The following is a 17,500-nucleotide window of genomic DNA, read 5'->3' on the forward strand; positions in this document are numbered from 1 at the left end:
TATTGACGTCTGTATGATTGATGTCATTTTTCTACTAAAGTATTTTGGTGTGATTCGACGGCGACAGCGTCCGCGGAGTGATGGCGGTGCTTGGCTTTTGATGTAGGCTGCGTGTGTGTGTGTGTGATATGTTGACGTAATTCCCGTCGTCTGGCCCGCCTTTGTTTTGTTAATCTAATGAGGGAGAGGAAGTTATTAGCCTTCATCGCTGGATTCACTCTTTTCATTCCTTCGTCATCATCTACATCAGCGTATGCCCTCCTCCTCCTCCTCCTCCTCCTCTCCCTTATCGGGGTAGCCCCCATCCCATATCCCTTTTCTTCTCCCCTCCCCCCCCCCATCCCGTGCCCTCTCTGCGAAGGGGAAAATTTATTAGTGTTCATCGTTAGATCCAGTCTTTCCATCCATTTCCCCTTTAATCGCATCCTTCCACCCCCCACTTTCCCCTCCTAGGCTGTACCGTCATTTCCACTACCCCCCTTACTCTGAGCTTGAAGTCTCTCTCTCTCTCTCTCTCTCTCTCTCTCTCTCTCTCTCTCTCTCTCTCTCTCTCTCTCTCTCTCTCTCTCTCTCATGGGGCTGATCTGTTGAGTGTAGCTGCAGCATTCTCTCTCTCATAGGGCTGATCTGTTGATTATACTGTAGATGCAGCATCTCTCTCTCTCTCTCTCTCTCTCTCTCTCTCTCTCTCTCTCTCTCTCTCTCTCTCTCTCTCTCTCTCTCTCTCTCTCTCGTAGGGTTGATCTGTTCAGCATAGCTGCAGCATCCGTAATTTGTATTTGTGGCTACTTCGACTCTGAAAAAGCTTTTCATTCGGCTGTCGGTAATAGGTACATAAGAAATATGACTCCGGGAATGTAGCATTGTTGCAGAAACCTCTCTCTCTCTCTCTCTCTCATACTGTATATTCACACACGTACTTACATACTTGTGCACGTACACTCGTGCACATGCGAGATAGAGAAGAGTTCTTGAAAAGAATAAAGAACATTTCTATTCGTTCATCGTTATGTTTATTTATGATATCGATACCATGGAAGCCTGGAGTTCTTTTTTAGTTCTTTAATATATTTATTTCCCTTGTACTTTCAAGCCTGGTCTACATGTTAGTCCTGATTGTGTTGGCCATACCTTTGACTTCACGAAGTTATAAATCCACTCTTATTGTGAGTACTCGCGATAAGTCCTTGATACTTATTCGGCTCTGGTGGGTCGTAGGCTGGGCAGAGAAAGGCCAGGTGTTGTTAACATCCAATACTTGCCGAGTACTGAAAAGTTATCACATTCTAGAGCTGTAAAGGTATAATATATATAAATATATATATATATATATATATATATATATATATATATATATATATATATATATATATATATATATATATATTATATAAATATGTATATATTCATACATATATATATACTACATATATACTATATATATACTATATATATATATATATATATATATATATATATATATATATATATATATATATATATATATATATATATATATACATACAGTACATACATATGTGTATGGTCTTTGTGGATATGCTTGCGACAATACCGGCTCTTGCGGTGTTCATCAATTTCGCAGGTGAGGGGAAAGTGACCTGGAGGTCTGTTTATTCAACATTCTTCGTTTACAGCCACTGTCAGATACAAGATAATTCAGCAACATGTGTCTTGGGGGGTGTGGGGTAGGAGGAGCTTGCTATCTCTGTGTTCTAGATAGAACCTTGGAGAAGCTTCGGCCCGGTTTCAAGCGGATTTCTGGAGTGCCAACCGGATATGTGTATTAGTTTGTGGGCGGTGGAAGACGTTGGGTGAAAAGGCATCTTGTGAAATGTATTTCATTGCTGGGTGAGAGACAGTGATAACCAGACATTGGAATTCCAGGCTCCGATTCCCTGCTGAAAAGGGTGAGTTCCGGAGCACTGTAATTAACATTGTAGTGGTCCATCTTTATTCGTATTGTTTTATTGATTTATCATTTGTGCCCTTTATTTTATCAGTGCTTTTACGTGTGTTAATGGTGTTTTGATACTATCACTGACTTTTAGATTTTGTTGTTGATAAAGGGTATTTGTTCTTTGGCAGATGTTTCAAAATGGAACCATGGCTGAATTGGGATAGTCATGCATTTGCACAGGCATGCATGTAGCGTAGCCATGATTATGGAAAGTGGTGTTTTTTCAAAAGGAACTAAGACTGTGGACATATGATTACAGTAGAGACTCATTAGGGCAGGGAGTGAGATGGGGAAGAATCCCATTTATAATTTTGGCATTTGCTAAGAAGTTTTCTGGGGAAGATATTCATTTATAATTTACATTCCTTTTGGTGTTTTAGCATTTTTCTTATTTGCCATGTTTTGAACTTATTTGTTAGCTTACAGAATAAACTATTTTTTTGGTAGAAAAGGTTTGGTTTCCACACCTTAGATAAAATAGGATACAGGGATCTGTGTGTGTGTGAGAGAGAGAGAGAGAGAGAGAGAGAGAGAGAGAGAGAGAGAGAGAGAGAGAGGGATACGTAGTAAACAAGGCGTTGTCTGGGGATTCAGTGCGGGGCTGTTGGTAATCGTAATTGAGGGGTATATTGGTTTGACTTTGCATTTTTTTTTTTCTTTTTTTTTTATCCCGGGATGCAACCTTTCTCAGCTGGTGACATAATGTAGAGTGATTATCGAGTGTCGGGTGTTTTACTGTGTTCTTAGATGTAATTATAGATTTGTGTATTTTTAATGGAAGTGCGGGTGTAACTTCGCGAATTTTGGGAGGGTTGCGGGAACACTGGGGGGCGGTAATCAACGAAAACAGAGCGAGTTCGTTTATTTTTTGGGGAGCGAGTTGGCTTCGTAATTTGTGATTGATCAAGATTTTCTTTCCCTTCTCTTTCCGTTAATCCTTTTTTGTTATGGAGCTTGTTTTGTTTTGGTTTTTTGGTTGAAATATACGTCGCTTAGCCTATATGTGGGAAAGAGATGTATGTCATGGGTGGTGATTATATTCAGAGTTTCTCTTCCCTGTGCATAGCAACTCGACCTTGTCTCTGTTGTTGACTCCTCATTTGCGGCATGGAGACGAAAGAATCGGCGATATCGAGAGATGAGACAGATGCCTGTAATGAGGCGAAAGGTATTCTTGTTTTGGACATGGAAGTTATTAGCCAACACTGTCGTAGCTTTGAATTGGAAGACATTGGCCAACGCTGTCGTAGCTTTGAATTTAGGAAATGCCGCACGTGGGGCGACGTGGAGAAATTGCTACGAACTGCGTATGGGGCAGGTGAATGTATTGATGCGGTTCAGGATTTGAGGGCATTTTACAAAATTAGAAAACGGCAGAGCTCTATTGTGCAGTTCAACGCGCAGTTGTTCGATGCAAGTTCGGATCTCGTGGAGAAATTAAGAGGTTCGGGCTGGGTGCATGGCGATGCTATACCGCTAGAACACTTTCACAGGTTACTGCATTTCTCCTGGCTTTTGAGTGAGGTTCCGGATGCCATTGTGAGCAGCTTTGATGGTCCGGTAGAGCCTACGTCTGATGAATCATTTATTTTCGCCCAAATTAAGAAGCACATGTCGAAATGCCCAACAGTAGATAGCACATTTTTCAGTGGGGGGCCGAAAACCACTACTGGTGGCCAGAGGAACTTTCCACAGGGAGATTCAGGCTTTGCTTCCAGTGGTTTCTGTGCTAAGTTTGAGAGTGATAGGAAATATGCAGATCAAGCATCACAGTCCCGTTGCTTCAACTGCAACAAGCAGGGGCACACAAAGAAGTATTGCCGACTTAAATATTGTGGCATGTGTAAGAGTGGTACACATAATTGGAGGTTTTGTCCGTTACTCAAAAAGAGTAATGATAGATTGGGGAGTCAGAATTTTGTGAGTAGCTTTAAGAGAGCTCCTCAAAATAGACAGAATTTTTGGAGGGCAGAACAACCAAAGGGCTTTTGGGAGAAATAGAAGAATGGAAGCCAGTAGTAAAAGGAGGTGCAGCTGGTTCTAGTCTTTTAATTTTTGTGGATACTGGATACAGGGCGTCGGTCAGTCTAATGGATTTTGTATTTTTCCAATTAATGTTCCCGCAGGCGCGAATTAGGCACTCGGAGGATAATGTGTGCGATGTCACTTGTAGTAGAGGCATTATTTGGTTATCCGGGGCGGGGTGCGTTTGATTTGTTGTCTATACCTACACGTTGTGACGACACAGTTCAATCAGTGGTTCTTAACCTTTTTATTACCACGCCCCCTCTAGGAGTTGGTCCTTCTCTACACATTACCCTAGCATATAAGTAAAATTCCCTCCCGGACTTAAAGGAAAATGAAAAAAAAGAGAAAGAGAAGGGGCGTTTTTATTATTTTGGGAATGAAATTAGTGAGATACTTGACACTGCTTCTCAGCGACTCTTGTTAAGAGAATCTTCTTCTTTCCCACCTTTATCCCAACATTAAGGGGTCGGTTGCCTGATCCCCCTTCTCCATTGCCTTCTATCATAGGCATCATCCTCCACCAAACGTCTTCTCTCCATATCTCCCTTTCAATTTATCTCGCCATTTAATTCTCTGTATCCCTCTCGATCTTCTTCCTCTAGCAGGTTCTTCCCAAGCCCTCTTCACTCCCTCCTCGTCATCCAACCTTAGCACATGCCCATACCATCTCAATCGTGACTCTCTTATCACCTCTGTTGTCTTTACTAAGACTGCTCTTCTTATTTCATCATTTTCCAGTCTCTCAAGCTCTCAAACTTTACTTCCTCTTTTCTTCTTAGAGCCCATGTTTCTGACCCATACATTAACACTGGTCTTATCAATGTGCTGTAGATCTTGACTTTTAGCTTGATTGGCATTTTCTTATCACATACAACTCCAGCTGCATCTCTCCACTTTCCCCACGCCGCTTTTATCCTACTGTCCACTTCAGCCTCATGTCCTCCCTCTTGGCTTAAAGTAGATCCTAGGTATTTAAACTTTTCCACCTGTTTTATAATCGAGCCTCTTCTTTCTTGTATTACTATTCTGTCTCTATCTTCCCTACTGCTCACTAAAACCTCTGTTTTATTCATATTCACCATTAAGCTGCCCCTCTCTAAAGACTCCTGCCACTCTCCAACAACCTTTCTCTGTAGGTCCTCCTCATCTTCAGCTGTAATCACCAGATCATCAGCGTACAACAACTCCCACAGCACTTCATTCCTGATCTCTTCACTCAACACATCCATGACCAGCACAAACAAAAATGGGCTTAATGCAGACCCCTGGTGTAATCCAACACTAACGTCAAAGCTTTCTGTTTCTCCTTGTGGTAGGGGTGTAAGAATACTACCACTGTAGGTCCTGTGTGTCACAAAAGGCAACTAAAAGGACAGCTTCTACCTTGCAGTCTTACTTTTTAGCAAAAGGCTAGGCCCACTGCCAATAACTGTGGAAATTGCTGCCTTTCAGTCTTACTCTTATTAAGAGAATAATGAATATAATTAGAGAATTTTTTGTTTTTCCCTAGGGCTCGTGCCCCCTTGGAAATTGCTGACACACCCCCCAGGGGCGTGTCTTGGTAGTAATCTTGAGTCAGTGACTCAAGCGATGGTTACAAGTAGTAATGCGAAATCAGACAACGCAAGAATTGTAGTTTCCGATAATGTAGCTTTGTTTACTGTACATACGATGCTTTTGAATATTGAGAAAAAGACCGAATTGTTGTGAGACGATATCCATTTCCAAGTAAAAGCAGTGATAGCTTCATCGGAGGGACTTATTTCTGAAGATATTTCACCTTTGGGGGTGTTAGAATCAGTCTTGATGAATGGGGCTTATAAGTGGGGGTCCAACATAATTTTCACAGGTAGTGATTTATATGGGTATTATGGGATGATAATGGTATCTTTATTGGACAGGGGGTCAATTGTGGGGATACCTATGAGTGCCAAGGGCCCTTTTCATGATTGACCTTTTCCTAGAACCTACAATACCGCAGTAGTGATGTTAGGGTGAGTAGAAACTGTGTATACAATAGGGGACAAGTTTCACTCAGTAGCTATTGATTATAAGGATAGATGTGCTTTAGTCCATAATAGATATGTTTGCGAAAATAGAGGGTTTGTAATGAGGCATATAGTTTCAGAGGGTTGTGAGTTTCAAGTGACGCATGACGTGACTCTGACAAAATGTACTTTTAGACCAGTTCCTAATGCCTACATGGTGATGCCACTAGAAACGACTTCAGCAATATTTTGTAGGAGCTGCAGATTGATGGAGATGTGCCAAAAGGGGTCGACATCGATCCTGATAGAAGGGTCACAGCTCTTTGATGGGGGCACTCAGAATAACATCTACAGAGTTTCTTATCTTCAGCAAGAGGATAAGAGGATTTATAATTCATCAGCAAACATCTTCCTGCAACATATCCACAATCAGCAAGGTGTTGTGGAATTCCCGGCTGTGGTAGAGTTTACAACGTTGGCACCGTTAAAAACACTTAGGAGATATGGACTATATCGAACTGTCACAAGTTAATCTTGCCATGTGTTTTCGGTGCATTATCACTGATTATTATAATAGTGTGTTGCCATTTATTTATTGTGTAAACAGTTGTGCTGCTTCAAGCAGAAGCAGTCTCCCAAGGTGCAACTGTCGATTAGTCATGAAACCGTACCATAGAAATTGAATAAGTGTACTTTGTGTCAGGGCGACACAAATGTAGGTGGCCCAAGCTCTGTGCGCATGTGTATGTAGGACTTCTTGGACATTTCTGTGTTCTAGATAGAACCTTGGAGAAGCTTTGGCCAGGTTTTATGCGGATTTCTGGGAGTGCCAACTGGATATGTGTATTAGTTTGTGTTTGGTGGAAGACGTTGGGGGAAAAGGCACTTTGTGAAATTATTTCATTGTTGGGTGAGAGACAGTGATAGCCAGACATTGGAATTACAGGCTCCGATTCCTTGCTGAAAAGAGTGAGTTCCGGAATATTTTAATTAACATTGTAATGGCCCATCTTTATTCGAATTGTTTTAGTGATTTATCATTTATGCCCTTTATTTTATCAGTGCTCTCACATGTGTTAATGGTTTTGTGATATTATCACAGACTTTTTGATTTTGTTGTTGATAAAGGATATTTGTTCCTTGGCAGATGTTTCAAAATGGAACCATAGCTAAATTGGGATAGTCATGCATTTGCACAGGATGCGTGTAAAGTAGCCATGATTATAGGAAGTGGTCATATTTTAAAAGAAACTGAGACTGTGGACATATGGTTACAATGGAGACTCATTAGGGACAGGTAGTGAGATAGCGAAGAATCCCATTTATAATTTTAGTGTTTCCTAAGATGTTTTCTTGGCGAGATATTCATTTATCATTTAAATTCCTTTTTTTCTTTTAGCATTTTTCTTATTTAACCATGTTTTGAACTTGTTATATGTTACCTTACAAAATAAACCATTTTTTGGTAGATAAGGTTTGATTTCCTCACCTTAGATAAAAAGAGAGAGAGAGAGAGAGAGAGAGAGAGAGAGAGAGAGAGAGAGAGAGAGAGAGAGAGAGAGAGAGAGAGAGAGAGAGAAAATAAATGATCTCTGGAAGGTCGTCGATGTCGGGATACCAACGCCTGCCAACTTTTGAAGGTAGGTGAAGTAAATGAATCCTCCAGAACAGAGGCATGAATACGCCTAGAAAATTTGTCAAAGTTTTAGAGAATGATGGGGGCCGAAGAACCCCTTCATTGTTTAGTTAGAGTAATGATCATGATAATGAAGACCATCAGAGATATGATCATGATAATGAAGACCATCACTACGGTAGTATCTTTTTGTGACTCTTGAAATTATTTTTAAAAGTTTTCGTTCTTAGTTGAGACATTATTGAAGCCTGGAACTTCCCTTCCTTGAGGCGTAACTGTAAGAATTTACAATTTTGTGTTAGTAGAACACACTAATTGACATTTGGGTTATGTACGGAATTTGTTTTATTCAATACTGCCTTGCAGATATTGTCTGAATTTGTATTTTTAAATTATTTGTATTTTGTGTACTAGCTAACACATTTTTATATATAGTGTCTTTAAAGACATTGCTGTATTTTGTACTTTTGTGATTATTTGTATTCTGTTTACTTTGTATTCTGTTTAATTGTATAAATCGTTGAATTAGGTTTAGTTCTCTTGCTTTCTTACCGAATAAACTTCCTTTCATATTTTCTGTGTTCTCCCGCATTTCCAAGTCTGTCCTTCACAGCGAAAGAACGATAGAAAGAGAGAGAGAGAGACAGAAACAGACAGACAGAGAGAAATAAAAAGAGAAGTAAACGATGCGAAATGCTTTCAATTTTCGCAGCCCAGATTTGAATATTTATGAGATTTGCGGATTGTGTTTTGAGGGCCATTACGTACGGTTCGCGTCGCGGGGCTGCCTGGCTGGCTCTCTCTCTCTCTCTCTCTCTCTCTCTCTCTCTCTCTCTCTCTCTCTCTCTCTCTCTCTCTCTCTCAGATTTTGTGATTTAGCTGTTGGAGTATATACTGTATATGTTCCTTATTCGCTGATTTTCAAAAGATATTCTCTCTCTCACTCTCTCTCTCTCTCATTTTGTGATTTTGCTCTTGAAATATATACTGTTTGCTCCTTATATGCTGATTTCCAAAAGATATTCTCTCTCTCTCTCTCTCTCTCTCTCTCTCTCTCTCTCTCTCTTTAATTTTGTGATTTTGCTATTGGATTATATAACGTACTTTTTCCTTATTCGCTGATTTTCAAAAGATGTCTCTCTCTCTCTCTCTCTCTCTCTCTCTAATTTTGTGATTTTGCTGTTGGAATATATACTGTATTTGTTCCTTATTTGCTGATTTTCGAAAGAGATTCTCTCTCTCTCTCTCTCTCTCTCTCTCTCTCTCTCTCTCTCTCTCTCTCTCTCTCTCTCTGCCCTCCTTCACGGTATGCAATTGCAATGTCAGATAATTCTTACTCAATCAGTGATATCTACCTCAGTTCGATGCACATAAATTATATACAGGAAGTTTTCCACTGTAACCATTCAGTAAAGAAAATTACAAGAATCAAGTTCTACAAAAAAAAAAAATTAAAAAAGCGGTATGCAATAAAGCCCTTTTTTTCATAGTTGCGAGAGGCAGGTATTCTGCCCCTGATGTGCGGGCTTTCGGTGTCCTTTGTGAACCATTATCGTGTTAAGGGGGCGGCGGGACCGCTGTGTGTGTAGGCCATTTCACGTTGTCTCTTCCACTGCCCCCCCCCCCTTTTTTTTAAACATTTTTTTTTTCTTTCTTCAAACTGAAACGTTGGTATCACCATTCATGTGTGTTGTGTGAATTACGACTTTTGAATACTTTACGCGAAGCCTTTCATTGATTTGTGTTCGTGTTGCATCATAATTTGGCTGAAAGAATGACTGCTTATTGGTTGTCGTTTTCGCTCTTTTTTCTTGCGCGTTTTTGTTGCGTGTCCGGAAGTGTGCTCGGTGCAGGCTTTGGCTTCGTCACCCCCATCTCGGATCTGTCAAGAAATTAATTAAATTAGATGTTTTTCAGTGTAGACTCCAGACTCCTGTTATTTCTTGGACTCGATCATTCGTTTTAGTGACTAGATTTAGCTCTTTCAAAATAAGTAAATATTTCCATTAAATGAGTCATTTACATTGAAGTGAAATATTCTCAGCTTTTTAAGTTTTATAATAATTTTTTTTTAGAACTTGATTCTTGTAATTATCTTCACTGAATGGTTACAGTGACGAACTTCCAGTATATAATTTATTTACATCGAACTGAGATAGATATCATTGGTTGATTAAGAATGGTCTGGCGTTGCATTTGGCAAGATATTGGTGCCATCCCGTTTGTAAGTATCTAAAGTAGAAAGAAAGCTCTTTTGAAAAGTAGTTTTTAAGCGGGTAAATACAGACCATTAATTAATTGTAAATATATGAAGGATAATTAGGGAACCGGGTCGCAAATTCCTGAGATGTTGCTAGTATTGGCACCAGCCCCGGTTAGGTTAAGCTAAATTAGCACGCATCACGGAATTTGGGTGTGGGAAACATAATGAGATTATTTTCAATGAAATTCTATGGTTAGTTTTTAAGATATGGCGTCCCGCTTTTTTTTTTTTTTTTGAGGGAAAGGTCCCGTACTCGGTTACATCTCGGGAAAATAATTCCCTTACTATTTTGATAATATGTAACTGATTGAATGTTAGGTCCTATTGTTAGCGTGTCCCAGTGTATAAACTGTAATTTCTGAGTGATCTACTTGAACATATTTTGATAACTGAGTAACTAATTGATTATTAGGTCAGATTAGTAGTGTGTGCCCGTTATATAAACTATAGTTTCTAAGTATGTAAGTATGTAACTGATGGAATATTAGGTCATATTATTACTTATATAAACTCTAGTTTCTGAGTGATGTGCGTGAACATATTTTGACATTTACACGACTGGTTGAATATCAGGTCATATTAGTAGTGTATATTAGGTCTTATTAGTTGTGCCTATGTCTAATATATAAACTCTGGTTTCTTAGTTATCTACTTGAAGTCTTGAACATATTTTGACGAGCTTGTAACCAATCAAATATTAGGTCATATTAGTCTCCATATATAAACTAACTTCCTAAGTGATCTACTTAGACGTAAATGTAAATTTCAGCCTGCATCTGATGTTGGGGCGATGTTATCAACATGGCTTCACATCGCATGACATCACATGCGTTCTCCAATGGAACCTTTCATCTTAGTGACAGCCGATGACACGCTGCGCGAATTGCCTAATTGCTCTTTCCACTTTCGTGGTGCTTGGAAAACACACGCACACAGTCTCTCTCTCTCTCTCTCTCTCTCTCTCTCTCTCTCTCTCTCTCTCTCTCTGCTGCATAGCTATTTTTAGCGGTCTCAGGCGAGTTTTGTTTCGTAATAATTCTCTCTCTCTCTCTCTCTCTCTCTCTCTCTCTCTCTCTCTCTCTCTCTCTCTCTCTGCTGCGGTCTCGGGCGAGTTTTGTTTTGTAATAATTCGTTATATACTCTCTCTCTCTCTCTCTCTCTCTCTCTCTCTCTCTCTCTCTCTCTCTGTGCTGCATAGCTATTTTTAGCATTCTCGGAGGAAATTGTATTTTGTCATAATTCGTTCTGTATTTTTTCCTGTTTTGAATATTTGTGTTCCTATATACTTTCACAGGTTATAAGTGACTTTTTGTTTATATGTTCAATTTGATTTGTGGTAAAAGTGTAAAAAAACCATTTTAAAATATATAGGTATTTGATATAGCTAATTTCCTTGGACTAAAATTGTTTGTAATATGTTCCAGTGAGGGCATTTTGAATTCAGTGATTTGACGTATGTTTTCTGAATATCTTGACTTCCATATTTCAATGCTTTGAAAGGTATTGTTGTCAGAAATATCAGTCTCTGTTACTTAACGAGGTCATTTTCATCATATTTTGTCATGTTGCAATGGAAGGCTTCTAAACGCAGAATAACCGAAACCGAGAGTGTAGCCTATTCTTTTTCACTAGTTACAGAACGTTAATGATACACTACCATTTTTCATGGCTTCGTAGAGCGTTGCTGAAGCGAAACGAGTTGACCGTGTTATCAGCCAATCCTTCTTTTACAGTCTGTGCGATATTATGAAATAAAAAAAATGAGAATGGTTTTTGTTAAGTGTTGACAGTAAAGAATTTCTGTTGATGTTTAAGTATGGAGTTTTATTATTGTGCAGTCTGTGTGTTACTGTAAAATTTAAAAAAATTAGAAAGATTTTTGTTAAGAGTTGGGAGCAGAGAATTTCTGTTGATGTTTTTGTATGGAGTTTTTTCCATTACTTAAAAGTTTTAACAGTATTAAATGTTTCTCTTCGCTTTGATTGATAGGTAGAGAACCTTGAGTTGACTTAGACTGCACAGGCTATGTAAAGGAGCCACTATGCAGCAGATAGCGAGGGACTATAATTAAGCTCAGTGGAAGTTATGACTCTCTCTCTCTCTCTCTCTCTCTCTCTCTCTCTCTCTCTCTCTCTCTCTCTGTCTGGCTGTCTTGATGAAGGGTTGTAGTTGGGGGAAGGGACGCAGGCAAAAAAAGAAAGGGTTTTAATAGCAATCACATAAAGTAACTTGTCCCTAATTGTATAGCAGCGCGCTTCTAAATTAGGACCACCGCCAGCACGACACTCCGTTTGTTTTTATTTCGGGGAGGGGCGGGCGGGGGGTGTTGGGAGATGGGGTGGTGGTGGGAGGGTGTTGGGGGGAGGGAAGGAGTAAAGGTTGCGTTAGTTTGGCACCAAAGGAGAAGTGAGGGAGCTCACTTGGTAACAATGCTACGTCTTGTCATGTTTCGAGGTGATGGAAGTGAATATATATTTTGAGTCATGTCAGTACAATTTTTTCTTATTCAAATTTATATTTTTATCACTTGAAGAACTTGTATCATAATCATCATCATCTTTAGATTGATGAAATTTGTTGTAAAGAAACATTATTTTGCAGAGCAGTAAGTATCATAATTTTCACCCAACGGTCAGTGAGTACCAGTGTCAGCTAGGGTTAGGAAAAAGTGGCTGGCCTAGCAGCCTCATCCCCTGAAACGAGTGCGTCTATTTTATTTCCTCTAGCCATTCCGTGTTAAGAGAAACAACATTGTGGGTATATGTATATACATATATAAATATATATATGAATATATGTGTGTATATATATATAGTATATATATATGTACAGTATGTATATATATATATATATATATATATATATATATATATATATATATATATATATATATATATATATATATATAGCTAGCTACATATATGCATGCGCCACACGATTTTGTGTCAACACTGCATATCTCTATTGGATTAAATCATCCTCAAAGACAGGAGGGTATATAATAGTGATACGATAAGTGGATGGCAATAATTTTGATTAATTAACGCTGTACGTTAATTAGGAGGAGAGATTACGGCCCATTATTGGAGTATTGTCACGTAATGGGGCGCCAATTGGGCCATTATTGGAAAGTGGATTTAGTTCTTTTTTAGCGAAAGAGAGAGAGAGAGAGAGAGAGAGAGAGAGAGAGAGAGAGAGAGAGAGAGAGAGAGAGAGAGAGAGAGATTTTTGAAAACCTAGTGTTGGAGGGAGAAATTAGATATATAAAAAAATGCAGATATTTGGTGAGAGAGAGAGAATTTTGAATACCTAATGTTGGAGGGAGAAATTAGATATATATATATATATATATATATATATATATATATATATATAAAAATTATATATATATATATATATATATATATATATATATATATATATATATATATATATATATATATATATATATATATATAAGAAGCAGATACTTAGAGAGAGAAAATTTTGAATACCTAGTGTTGAAGGAGAAATTAGATACATAAAAAAAAGTAGTAGATACTTGGTGAGAGAGGGAGAGAGTGTTTTTAACAACTAGTGTTGGAAGGAGAAAGTAGAGAGATACATAGAGAGAGAGAGGCAGAAGCTGTGAGGAGAGAAAGAGGGAGAGAGAGAGAGAGAGAGAGATTTTAAATAACTAGAGCTGGAGGGAGAAAGTAGAGGGGTGCATAGAGAAAGAGAAGCAGAAGCTTGAATATGAATTGGAGAGAGAGAGAGAGAGAGAGAGAGAGAGAGAGAGAGAGAGAGAGAGAGAGAGAGAGAGAGAGAGAGAGAGGCAGGCATATGCTTTGCTGCTGTGCATAGACGGGAAAAATATTTTGCTTCATTCGTCTTTTTTGAGTGTCAGCTGTGTTTTCCGATTTACCGAATGAATTATGTTTGTTTCCTGACATTCTGTGTAATGACAAAAATTGGGAGCTGGTTTGTTATGGTGTATTTCGTAACATTTTTAATTGATCAAAGTATCTCAGTATTTTTATTATTGTTAGTAATCATTGGTAATGCAAATCTTGTTTGGTATTACGTCCTTAATCACCCCCTTATTTGTACATAAGTTGTACAGTGATGGTGATCAGTTTTGAATCTTTCAGTCAGTTGCTTGTATTTTTACACAAAATGTTCAGTAATGAGTTTTTCAGTCAGATGCTTGTAGTTGTACATAACAAGTTGTACAGTACTGATGATCAGTTTTCAGTCTTTCAAGGCAGATGCTTGTATTTTACATAGCAATTTTTACAGTAATGGTGATCAGTTTTGAATCCTTCAGTCAGGTGCTTGTAGTTGTATACTACAAGTTGTACAATAATGATGATCAGTTTTCAGTCTTTCAATCAGATGCTTGTATTTTATATTCCAATTTGTACAGTAATGATGCTCAGTTTTGAATCTTTCAGTCAGGTGCTTGTACTAGTATATAAAAAGCTGTACGGCAATGACGATCAGTTTTGAATCTTTCAGTCAGGTGCTTGTACTAGTGTATAAAAAGCTGTACAGTAATGACGATCAGTTTTGAATCTTTCAGTCAGGTGCTTGTACTAGTGTATAAAAAGCTGTACAGCAATGACGATCAGTTTTGAATCTTTCAGTCAGGAGCTTGTACTAGTGTATAAAAAGCTGTACAGCAATGATGACCAGTTTTGAATCTTTCAGTCAGGTGCTTGTACTGGTATATAAAAAGCTGTACAGCAATGACGACCAGTTTTGAATCTTTCAGTCAGGTGCTTGTACTGGTATATAAAAAGCTGTACGGCAATGGTGACCAGTTTTGAATCTTTCAGTCAGGTGCTTGTATCAGTACAGACCAATCTGACCTTGTTTGAAAGCTCGGGCGTTGTCGTTGTTTCCTTCTTTTGTATTCCTTTCCTTTGGATGTCTTGACTTCCCTTCCTTTGTCACGAACGACGACAGCAGGAACTTCCAACAAAGGATGGATAATGTCATCCTATGCTTGGGAAACTGTGTTCACAGTTGACCTCGTCGAGTTCGAATTAGGCGCTTTTGAAAGTCCGTTATGTTTTTTCTTTTTTTTTTCTTCTTTGTCTGAGTTTTTATTGTGTTTGTGAATTGATTTGGAGAGAGAGAGAGAGAGAGAGAGAGAGAGAGAGAGAGAGAGAGAGAGAGAGAGAGACAGAGAGACACTTGCCATTGTGTTGGCTTCCCATAATTTCTACCTGCTTCTTGTAATTAGAGAACCACTTCTGTTGGTCGTGTAATGAAGTAATGGAGTTGTTGCAGCGAATGTGATACGGTACACGGGTACTGGAAATCTATAATTTTCGTGGCGATTCTCTCTCTCTCTCTCTCTCTCTCTCTCTCTCTCTCTCTCTCTCTCTCTCTCTCTCTCTCTGGTTAACAGAATGCTAACTCTCCTTTGAAATCCAGATCCCACTATGTCCCTAGACCCACTGACATAGCAAACCATGTTATTACTAAACGTACTCAGTTCCGGAAGTTATATAGATTCTTAAAACGCAAATAACACTGAACAGGCTGAGGTTATATCAATCAACCCCAGGAATCGACCTCTGGAGCAACAAGGACTCATTCCTTTCATTACGTGTATATTTGCCGACAGGGGAAACGGGGTTGAGGTTAGAGTAATAAGAGAAGAACCCTCACAGGTATAAAGAGTGGCGTGAATGAACTAGTTTTGTACGTAGTATTGTTCAGGGACCTTGATGTTGTAGTATTTAGTGTTTTCATGAATGAATGAGCTGGGTCCCCCCCCTCCCTCCCCTCCTCCGCGAGGGGTTGGGGGAACCTATAATGCGTTGTAGTGGGGAATTATGATTAACAACGATAGTGTGTAATGACTAGGGGGGCCCCAGCTGTGTTTACTTACCTGAGAGGGGGTCGTGATGTTGATTGTATTGGATGACTTATGCGTTTATGGGTTTTGATTTATTCGGCTCTGAAATGCGGCGGCTGTTTCAAGTCTTTTCGCGCTGTGGGCAGTACACTGAATTTCAGTGCGTGGTTTATGTTATTTTGTTTGTTTGTGTTCGTGTATTTTGACCGTTAATGATATCAGGAGGCCCACGTGTGCATGGTTTTTTGCTGATATATTTTGTCGTTGTTGTTGAATAATATTAGGAAGACTCTCATTCGTGTTTGGGTAATTGTGTTTTGAATGTAATTCCATTAAGAGACCCATGTGTGCATGGGTTTTGCTGATATATTTTGTTGTTGTATAATATTAGGGACACTTATCATTCGTGTTTGGGTACTTGTGTTTTGAATGTAATTCCATTAAGAGACCCTTATGTGCATGTTTTTTTTATATAATTTTGTTGTAAATTGTACAGGAGGACTAACAGTCGTTTTTGGGTACTTATCATTTTTAGCCACATTTACATTTGTCTGTCTTCTGCCAAAAAAAAGAACATTAGAACCAGCTCACACGATTGAAAGCAAGTAACATGGCTAATGACGAACAAGACGCGAGGTCGTAGAATGATTTTGAATCTTGTCCTCACTTAGTGACTTGGTTAGGCTCCAAAGAATAGGTCTGTAGCCTAAATAAGACAAGATATCATTGGGGCTTGAATTTAGGACAGAACTGCATAAAAGAATTTGGATTACAATCACTAAGTTTCTTTTATCCTTGTAAAGATCATTTACATTCTTATATCTTCAACAGCGAACCCTACCATTCTGGCCAAGGCCATCTTTTCCTTCATATCTCTCGACTCCGCAATGAAAGTTTTGCTGTTCGTGTAACTGTAAGTTTTATTTACAGGACGTATTCTTAACATGTTATTATTCTGTAACTGCAGCATAAGCTGACGCATTATACGTAGAGATTTGAACTAAATGTTTGTTATGATTTTCATGCGGTTTGTAACTTTTCGTAACTTGTTATGAGATTTTTGAGAGAGAATGTTGCTGCTCTGGGGAGAAGGGATCTCTCTCTCTCTCTCTCTCTCTCTCTCTCACACTCTCTCTCACACACACACACACGATTACGCTCTCTCTCTCTCTCTCTCTCTCACACACACACACACACACACACACTCTCTCTCTCTCCTCTCTCTCTCTCTCGCGCACACACAACTGCGCCTCTCTCTCTCTCTGACACACACATACTAATAACCGAAATATGAGAAGTGGATATGAAAAGCAGCAGTCAAAGTTATAATTTTATTCTTTAAAGTGGATAGTATTTTTCGGTCGTGTTGACGAATGTTATAGAGGACAGCCTTTAGTATGTTAAGGCCTCTGACATCATGAAAAGCACGTTTTAAAGTCGCAATTGAAGACATTTTTCAAGCACGCACTAATGCTTGACGACTTCGGCTCACCACGAGTGCACGTTTCTGTGTCAAACAATCCCGGACGTATTTTAGCAACTCTCTCTCTCTCTCTCTCTCTCTCTCTCTCTCTCTCTCTCTCTCTCCTACACTTTTTTTTTTGCATGTTCTGAGTCAGAGGATTTATTCAAATCACGTATTTTCAACTTGGTTATGCTTCCTCATATATGTAAATATATGCATTTACTCTTATAAAAGTTACTGACTGTATGTTTTATGATATAGAAGATATTCTCTTGACCTTCATATTTACTGTTA

General features: G+C 38.8%; 1 protein-coding gene and 1 long non-coding RNA gene across 2 annotated transcripts in view; both read left to right on the plus strand.

The window, feature by feature from the left end:
- The window catches only part of CadN (Cadherin-N), a 418,643-nt gene that overhangs the window by 108,810 nt on the left and 292,333 nt on the right, over positions 1–17,500 (plus strand). The window lies entirely within an intron of this gene.
- Positions 1,800–7,462, plus strand: LOC136840817 (uncharacterized). The gene is made up of 2 exons (XR_010853743.1): positions 1,800–1,928; positions 2,107–7,462. It is a non-coding gene; the product is annotated as an uncharacterized lncRNA (long non-coding RNA).

The sequence above is a fragment of the Macrobrachium rosenbergii genome, chromosome 8, assembly GCF_040412425.1.
Source record: "Macrobrachium rosenbergii isolate ZJJX-2024 chromosome 8, ASM4041242v1, whole genome shotgun sequence".
Lineage (NCBI taxonomy): Eukaryota > Metazoa > Arthropoda > Malacostraca > Decapoda > Palaemonidae > Macrobrachium > Macrobrachium rosenbergii.